This window comes from Python bivittatus, unplaced genomic scaffold (genome assembly GCF_059951505.1).
Source record: "Python bivittatus isolate LINGU-HERP-01145 unplaced genomic scaffold, Pbiv_v1 ctg000070_np1212, whole genome shotgun sequence".
Classification (NCBI taxonomy): domain Eukaryota; kingdom Metazoa; phylum Chordata; class Lepidosauria; order Squamata; family Pythonidae; genus Python; species Python bivittatus.
Genome location: NW_028277034.1, coordinates 34,803,488 through 34,815,808, shown reverse-complemented (window position 1 = coordinate 34,815,808; position 12,321 = coordinate 34,803,488). Strand labels below are relative to the sequence as shown.

General features: G+C 33.9%; 1 protein-coding gene across 1 annotated transcript in view; it reads right to left on the bottom strand.

Annotated features, from left to right (window-relative positions):
• LOC103052535 (N-deacetylase and N-sulfotransferase 4) overlaps positions 1-12,321 on the bottom strand; it is a 103,338-nt gene that overhangs the window by 15,276 nt on the left and 75,741 nt on the right. The window lies entirely within an intron of this gene.

Here is a 12,321-nt window from a genome sequence, read left to right as displayed (position 1 = left end):
AATCTACTTTAATTGCTGTTCAAGGATATGTTGTGTATATCTTAACAGATATATTCTGTTAAAAATATGAATCAAGTAACAAAAGAGAATAGCAATTAATATGCCATCTTTATATGTAGCTTTATGTTGGCACATGTGGCTTGGACCTCAAGGAAATTGTCTTCTGTCCCTGCCCTCACCCCTTAAGAATCCACATTTCTCACAATTTCAATTTTTAATCTATTCTCATAATGGGATGTCACAGTCAATCCAAACAGCAAGCTGTAATGTAATTCTGATGTATTCACTTTCCACATTTTTGTGTGTGATGATAGTTATGAGTAATAGAAACTCATAGAATTTATTTACACCCCTGAAAAGTATAATTTGTATACAAAAAGTTTCCCTTTTGCTCAGATATATTTTTAAAGTGGGTTATTCTATTCTTTTGTTTATGGTGGCTTTGAGTCGCTCTTGACTCCTGGTGGCTACATGGACAAGTCCAGGCAGTTTTCTTGGCAACATTTTTTGGGAGTGGTTTGCCGTTACCTTCTTGTAAGGGCTGACAGGGAGATTTCATGCCTGAGGCAGGACTAGAACTCATGGTCTGCAGCCTAGTGCCTTTAACCACTACTACAAACTGGCTCTCCTTTTTAGAGATAGTGGTAATCAAAAAAGCAGTTACCAGCTAGGCATGTAACTGAGTTAGGAAACAGGCAGGAATGCAGTAAATCGGTCAAGCAAGTAGACAGATAATTTTGAGTCTGAGATGAGTTCTGTATTTATCAAATTATTTATACTTTACATGGAAGATGGGTTCTTTGTTTCACTAATATTAACATGCCTGGGTTGGCTATCCCTAGATTTGTCAACGGAAGAGAATATCTGTAGCTTTGGGTTGAACTGTGGAGTCCTTGGTGCCCTCTGAACTCGGTTGTTTCCTTGCAGACATTTCATTACCCAATTAGGTAACATCATCAGCACTGATGATGTTGCCTAGTTGGGTAATGAAATGTGTGCAAAGAAACAAACAAGCTCAGAGAGCACCAAGGACTCCATAGATTTGTCTGCAACAGTCATAAGGGTAGCAACAATACAAGAGAAGACTCCTGGAAAGAGGTCATAGTTCAGAACATATACGTTATATGTAAAATATTTAAATATTGGAACTGAAATTAAAAGTGTCATGGAAGAACAATCCCCTCCCCCCGGTTTTTTGGCTACTGCAAGAAGTCAGAATGAGAAAATGAAGTTCTTTCATTTTTATACTGATTCAGACATTATCTCTTTGTTTATACTACATTCTCATAAAGATTATGAAAAGCAGTGAAAAGAATGAGTGGATTTTGACAGAATTGTTTCCTACTATAACCCCTCATAGGGAAAAAAGGGCTATTATTCAGTTAAAAGTAAGCATGCACACACTTGTATTAATATTTGGTTTGACCCTAAAGTGAAGGTCTATCTAATTTTCTCAAAGTTGATTTACTCTTTTAAAACTCATAGTAACTGATAGGTAGTCTTTGGGGTTTGTATGATGCATGAACTTTTGTTTGAAGGAAATATGTTTTCTCCTATCTTTTCTACAGTGTTATTTTATTTCCTTTTGGATGATTATGGCTTTTCTGAAAGGGACAGATAGATTCAAATATAAAAAGCATAATGGAAAAATAACTTTCATCAATGCAAAGTCACTGCTTTATCAAAAAATGTTCCTTATCTAGTTTAAGGATTGGTTATAAGATTCACCAATGTTAGGATATACATGGAAAATGAACAAATCATACAGTTATTGTAAGATAAAAAGAGCAGGATCTAATTATAAGACTCTGCTTTGTTTCATTCACTTCTGGTTAAGCAGAAATATGCATTTTTAATGGAAATGTAAATCAACTAATGCCACCTTTGCAATCAGAGAAAAGTAGAGTTAAAAATTGTAGATGTTAAGGCATTGTTTGGAAACTCCTATATAGAAGGAAAGTTATTGTGGGAACCATTTCTCCCTTTCAGATATAGGAACTATAAGGCATACAGTGAATTCCCTGGTATTGCATTTTGCTCTAATGTGCTAATGGAGTCTCAACATGCAGAATAAAGGAACACAGCTATCTCTCTCCATGTATTCAACATTTTTGAACAAGGACAATTTTTGTTTGTCTCAGACTCAGTGTGTCCACAGTAGCCATCTTTCCCAGTTTATAAATAACTGTACTGAAGGATTAAGGATATTCTATTGATGATTAGGAAAAGAAAATAACATTAGTGATTTGTATGAAAGCTAGTAATGTTAGGCAAGCCCCTTCCTTTTTTTATAATTACCTTAAATTTTACAAACTGTTTAGGAAATTTCTCAGGGGTGGGGAAATATGGATTTTTTGAGCATTAGCGTGCTTGAAGGACCAATACCTGATGAACTCAGTCTTTCACATTGAACTTGCTTGAATTATCCCTGATGGTGCTGCATTCATGATCATAACCAAGTACTGTATAAGAACATTTGCTTAGTTGGTACAGATCTTATTTCTAGCATGATTACATCTGGATGATTTTAGGAAACCTATAAATAACATAACTACAGTACTATTCCTCAGCAAGAAGACTCTCTATGTAAAAAAAAAATTATTTACAAATAAATTTTAAAGCAAGCAGTATATGTAGCTGCCTGTCCTTTTTATATATTTACATTTATAACCTTTTCCTTTGGATATGCAATTGGAATACATCCTGTGGCACTTTTTCCTCCACTTTCCCTTACAACTAACCAATCATTAGGTGTTTCCAACATTTAGCATTAATGATTCAAGTGAAAAAATTCACTCTGCCCTTTTTTCAACACTATAAACATTCTTCCACTGTAGTGCATATTCAGAAAATACAAGAAAGTAGTCTCACTGTGTATGCATGTACAGCTTTCCAAAGCATGATTGAAAAGTTCTGTAAGCATGTAGCTTCATGCGCATAGGGATTCCTGGGCAGTGGGAAACTGTTTTTCAGCACAAAGATAATTGTTACATTATTGTGCGCAATTGTGGAGGGAAGTGAAAAAAAGTATGCGCCACTCACATGCTTTTCTTCTAGTGGGTGGGAATTCATGTGTACCGTTTCATTCATACATTTTTCTAGTCCCACCAGCATTAGCAAGAAAGCAATTAAAGGGCTTTTGTAACAGTTCCGTTTTAAATTTAACATAATAGGTAGTTGGATTGTGTAGTGCTTCAAATTCCAGAGCTCTGCAGCATATGAGGGCCCAACCTAGCACATCTCTTAAACTCCTGAAGCCAAATAATCTTTCTGCTATGATTAGGTAGTACTTGAACAGGATAACTGTATGCTCATGGGAAAAGCCATGGCTGTTTTAAGGAGTTCCAGACAGTCTAGCTTCATGTCTTCTCACACTGAAGTCCCTTTCTGGTTTTGAATTTAATTGCACAGTCCTAATGTATAGTTCTGCTCTAAGTGTTTCTTGGACAGAAAGCTAAACTGGAGTCTGGCCAGCCTGCTGTAACCTAAAGAGTAGTATTTACACCATCCTCTTCTGCTTTCTAGAATAACCACAAGATAGAAGCCATGTGCTTTCTATTTTCACCCCTATACTTCCTGCCAATGTGCCACTTCTTTAACATTGGGTTTAATAGTGGTTAAAAACATGTCCATTAGTTTGCTAAATTATTTATAAAGCTTTTAATACATCCATAAGGTAAAGATGGAGGGAACTTAGGAGGAATTTCCCTCATGACCTATCCTTAGCTCTATTAGTGCTAAATGTACTTTATTTCACAAAAGGTCATTCAGACTGTTTTCATCTTGCTTCTTTGACCCTCTTATGAGCAATATTTAATGAGCTTACAGTCTTTTTTTTTTTTTAATCAATTGGGTGAAACATTACTACTTGGAGTAAAATCACTTGAAAGAATAAGAGTATCATGACTATCCATGTAATCATATTAGGGTCATTTTAGTTCTAGCTTCTTATAACTAATCGAACTAATAGAAAATGAAAATATTTCTAAAATGCATTTTAGAAATTGTCAAGGAAATAGTCCTTAGGTAATAATTGAAATATTTTATTTATTTTCTAACTCACATATTTTTTATAAACAAACCCAAAGTATTCATGTAAGTTTTCTCTTTCTGCCCATCATCTCAAAACAATGTTACAATGAAAATATCTATAAAGGTATATACCTATATTTGTGTCTTTGTCTATCAGTCATATTTCAACACACTTTCAGGATATGCTGCCCTCACGTTTTACACAAGACTCAAAAAGACATAAAACAATTATACTTGTAATATTTTCTGTTAGTTTCTTCTTTCCTTTTCAGATCTGCTTCCTTGTTTTAGGGATAGTTCTTTCTGCCTTCATTCTGAGCTGTCTTTGTGAGTCCCTTATGCATTCAAATTTGTTTGGCTTCAGGACAAGGCAGTACAGACAATTAGAGTTTGGTATTTGGATGGTGGCTCCTTCCTGCCAAGATTTTAAGGAATACTTCTGGCCAACCTTAACAAAGATAGTGGCAGAAAAGAAAACAGTCATTAAATACTAATGATTCTATCCATCCTTAAACTAGAAACCCATTTTTCCCTGTTACCGAGTTGCTGGAGCTCATGCTATAATATAAATATAATTTAATATATTGTAGCTCATGCTACAATATAAAGGCAATCTTTGGTAATATTCACCTACTATTACGTTATTCAAAACAACTGTTAGAAAACTTTTAAATAGGTAGAATTTATGGCTGTTTGTAGCTCATCTTGTTTTTGAGGAAACAGCATAAAATCAAATAATCATAGAGTTAATGGCAATGTGGGCCATCAAATCCAATTTTCTTCTCTAAACTTGAATAAATCTAATAAGGGGTAGTCACCTCCTCTTTGGGTAATTATTCTACCACTCTATTTCTCTCAACATTAGAAAGTTTTTCCTTAACATTTATATAGAATCTGTCTCCTGTAACTGAAATCAATTATTCCATGTCCTGTATTCATGGACGTAGTCTTCTCTTTGACATCTCATCAAGAATTGGTGAGGGCTATCATATCTTCTTTCAATTTACTCTTCACAGTTTCATCAATCTCTTTACATAGGACTTGGTTTCCAATCTGCCAATTATCTTTACTGCTCTTCTCTGAATGTATTCCATTTTGTCTGAATTCTTCTCGAAGAGGGATGCCCAGAGCACAACACAGTAGTTAAGGTGGGGTCTGAGCAACAAACAGTAAAATGGAACCAATACTTTCCATGATTTAGAACCTATATTTCTGCTGACACAGTTTAAAATTGCATTTGGCAGCCACATCATACTGCTAATCATACTTAGTCTGTGATCAGCAGCAATTCCAAATCTCAAATTTTTCCATTCTTTATTTAGCAGAAGATGATTTTTGAAGTTCCACTAGGAAAAGGAACAAAGACACAACACAGGACACTTTCTCTCAGTTTCTCAGTAGAGCTGTCTCTTCTGAAGAAACTATTGCTCAGAATCTGCAAAGTAGCATTAAATCACACAAAAATTTGCATAGAAAATTGGAGAGAGAGCGAGAGAGCGAGAGATTCAGGAAAGTCAAATTTTATTAAGCAATGAAGAATACTAAATAGAATATGCAAACTAAAAAGTAAAGTTTTTGTGAAAATAATCTACTAAGAAAACAAAAACAAATACAATGAGAAAGACTGGAGATTTCAAATGCACACACACATTATTAGAAATGAGGAAAATATAAAATATAAAATCTTTCCAATGTGCAAAAATGGAAAGATGCACAGTTCATCAAAATTAGCAATTTTTAGCTAGATTTATAGGGATTGCTGAAAATGAGTCAAGGCTGAGGAGAGATAAATGACAAAGAGCTATTTTGCAAGCATGAATGAAAAAAGAGAATGAAGAGATCAATAGCAGGTTGTAACTCAGTAAAAAAAAAAAGTTAAAAATGGTTATGTTGGTCTATGAACATAATAAAAGTTTGATTAGATTTGACTTGTTAAAAGTGGTTGACAGTTTGAAGACAAAAAGCCTAAATGTCTACCTTGCATCTATTCACTGAAGGGGACTGCTCTGTAACTTCATAAAAGTAGAGTGAGCAATCAATGTCCCAATTCAAGACTGATAAGTTATTTCTAGATGTATTGCTTTTCAGATGTAGGTTAAAGGCCCTTGACACAGGATTTCATTCTATAAGCCTTTGTTCACTGTACTAATGAATGGTAACAACATTAATTTGAAAATAGACCAATAGCCAAAGTAGGGATAAAATGAAGAGAAAAAAAAGATAATTTGTGACAAGAAAGATTGCTCAGAAGTAGATAAAACCCAATATTTAGGGCATGTCAGGGAAAAGAGGAAGAGAGGAACAAAATGAAGGATGTTTGAAAACTGAAAAGTGAGAGTCCCCTTTCCCTGGCAGAAAAACTACCAGGGAAGATATGGGATATGGGATTAAGAGATAAATGTTTGCAGCCTTAGGGGAGTGAAAAGTCACTAAATTTGTTTATACTTGTGATGAAGGTTAGAAGTCACTTATTTATTTGTTTGTTTGTTTGTTTGTTTAATTTCTCCCCCGCCCATTTCCCCCCAATGGGGGAACTCTGGGCGACTCACACAAAATTTCTCTACATATTTCTTCTCTCTTTCTTTATTATATTCTTACTTTTTTCTTTCTTCTCTTTTTTGTCTTTTTCCTTGCACCTTTTATCCTTTCTTTCTCTTATCTTTTCTTTCTTTGGGTTTAGTTCATATTAGATTTTATTGTTATAATCAAAATTCTTAAAAAAAATTATATATCCAGATGTAGTAACTTTACTAAAAGTTGGAGTATTATAGTCTTACTTTTCCTCTTTCTTTCTTTCTTTCTTTCTTTCTTTCTTTCTTTCTTTCTTTCTTTCTTTCTTTCTTTCTTTCTTTCTTTCTTTTCCTTCCTCCCTTCCTCCCTCCCTCCCTCTTTTTTCTTGCATTTTTACTCCTTTTTCTATTCTCTTTTCTTTCTTTAAGTTTAGTTTGTATTGTATTTTACTATTATAATCAAAATTCTTAATAAAATTATATAGGTAGGTAGGTAGACAGATAGATAAATAGATAGATAGATAGACAGACAGACAGATAGATAGATAGATAGATAGAGACTGTTTTCTATGTTACAGCAGGGGCTACATATTACAGAATCTTTTATACTACCAGTATATTTAATCTGATATTCCTATTTTATTAAATTTGTATTTGCTGTTTTTCATGAAATTTTGAATTTATTTTACTTATTGATGCTATCTACTGCCTATATGAATTTCAATAATCTATTAAAACATTCATAATAACCATTATTGAAAAGGTTTAAAGATAAAACTATAAAACTACAATTACATTAAAATTCCTGGTTAAATAAGTTATTTTATGCTACCTATTAACTATGGCAAGGATGAGCTTGCTTCAACTTCTGTTGCAGTTTGTTCTGCCTTATGGGCCTTTGCTATGAAAAAAAAAATGATGATATCAAAAGCATTTGTGGCAGGATCTACAAATGGTGATCCACTGATAAATTTAAAATCTAGGGATAAAATTTCAGGAATAGGCATTCCTGTAACTATTTGGTCCTAAGATATGAACACCATGAACTGGCCCTGGAAAGCAATGAGTAATCAGTGAAGCCAATTCCTAGCTGCCATATTCTGGGACAGCTCCCAGTTTCAGATCCTTTCCTTCATGGCAATGCAAGATTGCACAGCAATAACCCAATGTAGAGGGTACAATCTACAAATCTGTCTTCCCAAGCCAAATCTGTCTTCCCAGGTGAGCTGAAGCTGGTAAAAGGCCTTCCTTGCCATTGAAGTGTCAATGCTGGATCCAGGACGACCACTGCTTTATAAGCCTCTTCCTTAAGGATATCTCTTCAATCCTGAACTTTAGTCCCTGGAATCAGTAACTAATCCAAGTTTAGTTTCAGCTTATTCTCCCACATCTAGTTATTTATGGTTAGGAGAAAGAGTGAGGCCCTGATACATTTACATTTAAACTCACAGGAAAGAAGTAATATAGCTGAATATCAATAGCTTCTTGGTAACATCTACCTCTAAACTTGTGACTAATCTTTCCCATGATCATTCAGTAACATGCTACAAAAAATACATTCTGTGTCTAGTTAGTTAATACTCCTTAGAATATCATTCACAATGATTTGTTAGTGAATTATTAACAAATGGAAATTGTGTTGACTTGACACAGATGAGCTTGTAAATAGTGATCTTACTGAGGAAAAAAAAAGAGAGGCTGAGCAATGAGTTCATTACGGCAGCTCTAAGAGGCATCTGTTTGAACAAAGAACAGAAGGTGCTTGCTGTATTTTAATCAGCTCATGCTTGACAATCCGTTTTTCTTTCCTTTCCAACACAGTCTTGATTTATTAAAAAAGCAATACATACTAAATACCATACAATTAATCTTAGACCAAACTTCTTAGATATGTAGCACTTGGTTGCATAGAGAAAGAGAGAACTATCTAATCTATTATGGGATCCTAAATCATTTTTCATTTAGAAGAAAGCTTCATGTAGGACTATCAAATGAATATTCAATTCCAGGGTTTAATTTTGTAAAGTCAGAACTGGGGACTTGAACTAGTCTGCCAGCACAGGTTAAGATTTACTAGGGTTCAATTCTTCAAACCATTTTGAACATCCTTGTCTCAATTAACCTACAATGGGGGGTAGCACCTAGACAATCTCAGCTAAATATAGTCTCATCTGGTTAGTTCTTCTATGGGAAACAATCAGAAAACCCCATTCAAGGGGTTCAAGGTACACTTTTACTTTTATTCTCACATTCTTTTTTTAAAAAAATTCTTCAGCAATGTGAAGGAATGTGACATATGAATTGCCCACAGGTTGGCTCCAAGTATGGTTAAATCAAGGGACCTTCAAGTTGACCCTAACTCTAATTAAACTTCCAACATGCTCTCTATTTCCTTCACCCATAAAGTTGCTTCTCAGTTACATACAGCATTAAAAGCTGTGGATCATGGTTCAGTTTACCAAATTAAGACCCCTGGCTTTAAATGATGTCTCTTAAGTCAATACCAGTGGTTTGTATGGAGGTTAGAATTCACTCTCTTGCATGGATATGATTTTTTTGACTAGTTAAATTTAACTCTCCACTATTTTGGTCAGCTGCTTCTTCTTTTTTTTTAATTTGGTGTGTTAGAACACTCTGGAATACAGGGAATGATCTTAGTTTTAAAAGGATTGTACGGGTATTCATACATCTCTAGCATAACACAAGTAATACAAAGATTTTGTATTTTATCTTATTAACATGGTATCTTAAAAGACAGAGCTTTGTATCATGTATTCTCCAATTTGAATCTCAACTGGGATAAAAACACCAGTTGGCATGTAATCACCTGTCTGAAACTTTCTGATGTATAGACTCTTCCTCCACATTTAGATCAGGTCATCTATTTTATATTTCAATGTAATTTAAAATATGTATGGATTATCCACATAGAATTGCATTAATTTTCAATAAATAGTTATATCTTCTCTCTTTATTTGTCCAAATATGTTACTAACCCTAAAACATGTACATATAGCATTGTTCATAGAAAAATCACTTTCATAATTATTCAAAGAAGTTAGAAAACAGCTATAAGTCAAAAGATCTTTAGCACTATATAAATGAAAAATTCTCACCTCCCTCAATAAATACTAAGTTTCTCCCAAAAAAACTTTCCTTCCTTCCTTCCTTCCTTCCTTCCTTCCTTCCTTCCTTCCTTCCTTCCTTCCTTCCTTCCTTCCTTCCTTCCTTCCTTCCTTCCTTCCTTCCTTCCTTCCTTCCTTCCTTCCTTCCTTCCTTCTTTGCCACCTATCTGCTGTTAGGTAAACTGTAACCAACAATATTTCATGCTAAAACATTTTGAGGTGTCATTTTCTTTATGTACCTTAATCCAATCTTTTGATGCATCAAGATGGAGAGATAACAATATCTTATATAAGTGTATGAATTCCAGATGTCACTCAGCAGGGGAAATGAAGACTTCTGTCAAATAGCAATAGATCTCTTTACTGCAGAAGCTTTCCAATGCAATGACCTCTTTCCATTAAATGCCACCCATCAGTTTGTGGCCTGAAGATAATTTATGGATTTGCTTGGGCAATTCCTGTTGAAAATAGTGACACCAGGCCAAATAGGGACCAGCTTTCTGTTTTCAAGGCTGAAAAAGGTGCAAAGCTCTCCTTTTTATATGTGATTAATGAAAATGTCAACACCTAGTGTTTCTTGGAATAGATTCCAAGCTAGCTACCTAAAGATTGATTTTAAAAATATATTCTGTATTTCAAATTTGTGAATATAATGCAATTACATGTTGTCTTGAAGAAAAGCATAAATTCAGTTTGGTAAGGGAAATTCATGACAATGTTCAAGAGAATTTAATACTTTTGTAGTTGAATTATTAGGCTGGTGTTAGTTCTGTGAAAAAGCAAGAAATATTGCTTTGGTTATCGTTATAATATAAGGAATGGCATTTTAATTTCCTAACTTAGCTTTGTTAATACTGCATATATAAAACCAATAATTTCTATATTAGTTTAACCCTGAGGAGAACTTTTGTAGGTGAATCTGATGTCAGGGAATTATATTAATAATAAGCCTTTTTACTGAGACACCAGGTTAAAGGAAGACATGTACAAAATATACGAAGCATCATCTCAGAAATATTAATTTTAAAATCATAGTGAAACTCATGTTTAGTGTTGGGAAAAGGATACAATTTTATTTTCCTATAATGAGAGATGTTGATTTGCAAGTTTTCCAAACACAAGTCTCCAGCATCTGAACTTTTCAGAAATTTTTGCAAGACAGAATGGACACCAGAAAATGTACAATTTTTAAAAAACTACTTAAGCTATTGGAACTGTGCTACTGAATGTAGGAAGTGTAATACTTAAAATATACTATAAGTACAATATTCTTTTACCAATCAAGTACAGGTAGAATGGATAAACTTGGTATATCTCATGTGAGAATTAAAAATAGAAACATAAGAAATGCTCCCCCAAAATAGTGGTGTTTTGAGAAGGCAATTTCAATTTTGAAGACAAATGCAGGACACTTTTCATATGTCCTAAGTCAGCACTGATGTGTTGAGTTTTCATGCAATTCCTGACACAGATAAACCTGAAAAACACATTTTTCCCACTCTAATAAACTGGAGTGGGATTAGAATTAATATTAAAAATTAAACGAACAATAACATGCTGATTGAGCCATTTGAAGACATTGTTGCAGTACAATAAATTACACAAGAAATTTAAAATTAAGGGTTTACTTTAAAATAATTTTTATATTTTGGATGGTCTATTTCCACAAGACAGAGAATATGCTTGTGGATAAAGTCATGCATTACATGGCAAAAGTAGACAGGGAGAATGTTTAGTTTAGAACAGATGAAAGAAAGCACTTATTCTCATTATGCTTAATTGTTGTTAATCACTAACCTGGATAACTTAAAAGGGATTGGATAAATTCATAAGTACCAATGTTACTTTATGACTGGTGGCAGCATGTCTCAGTCTCAGAGAAACAATTTCAGAAAAGGGAAATGTTTCCACCTTTTATTGGTGAGCAGTAAACATAGAAGGGAATGAAGAGGGCCTATGACATGCTGCCCAGGGTAATGAGACCTCATCGATAATGAGAGAACAATACTGAAGCCCTAAAATTCAGTAAATTGTGGCATTTAGTAAGAATATAGAAAATGTTTTAAAAGATACTTCAGCTTTCATTCATGCACTACCTTTTGTTGTTTAATATTCTCACCTCTCTCTTTCTGGGGTGAGACCTCCTTCCAACTTTATCTTCTTTCTCTCATCCCATTCACTTTTACTACTTATATTTGTTGTGAAACCCTTCGTTCTTTCTATAAGGCCAAACCACCAACATACTTTTTTCATAACACTCACTCACTTTTGTATTTAGTCCACATTCATTCAGCATCCCCATATTTTTCAACCTATTTCTTCTTTTTTCCCCAGATACTCTTTTTAAATAACCCATTCCCACTGCATACAACTTATTTTTATGTTTTTAAAAACATATCCAATTCTCCCTTCCATATAACAAGAAATGGAAGCATGCTCTTAATACATTGCTAGTTTTGCTTATTTTTATGAATGTTCATTCCTCACGAGACCACATATATCTAATCCCCTCTACCAGTATTTGCATGGCTTAACATTCCTCTATCTTCTATCCATTTCCATCTTTAGTAAACATTCTAGCAAGATATTCAAAGGTATCTATTAGTCTTGTCTTTACCATTTGCAATTATTTGTTTTGTTTTACGTAACATATA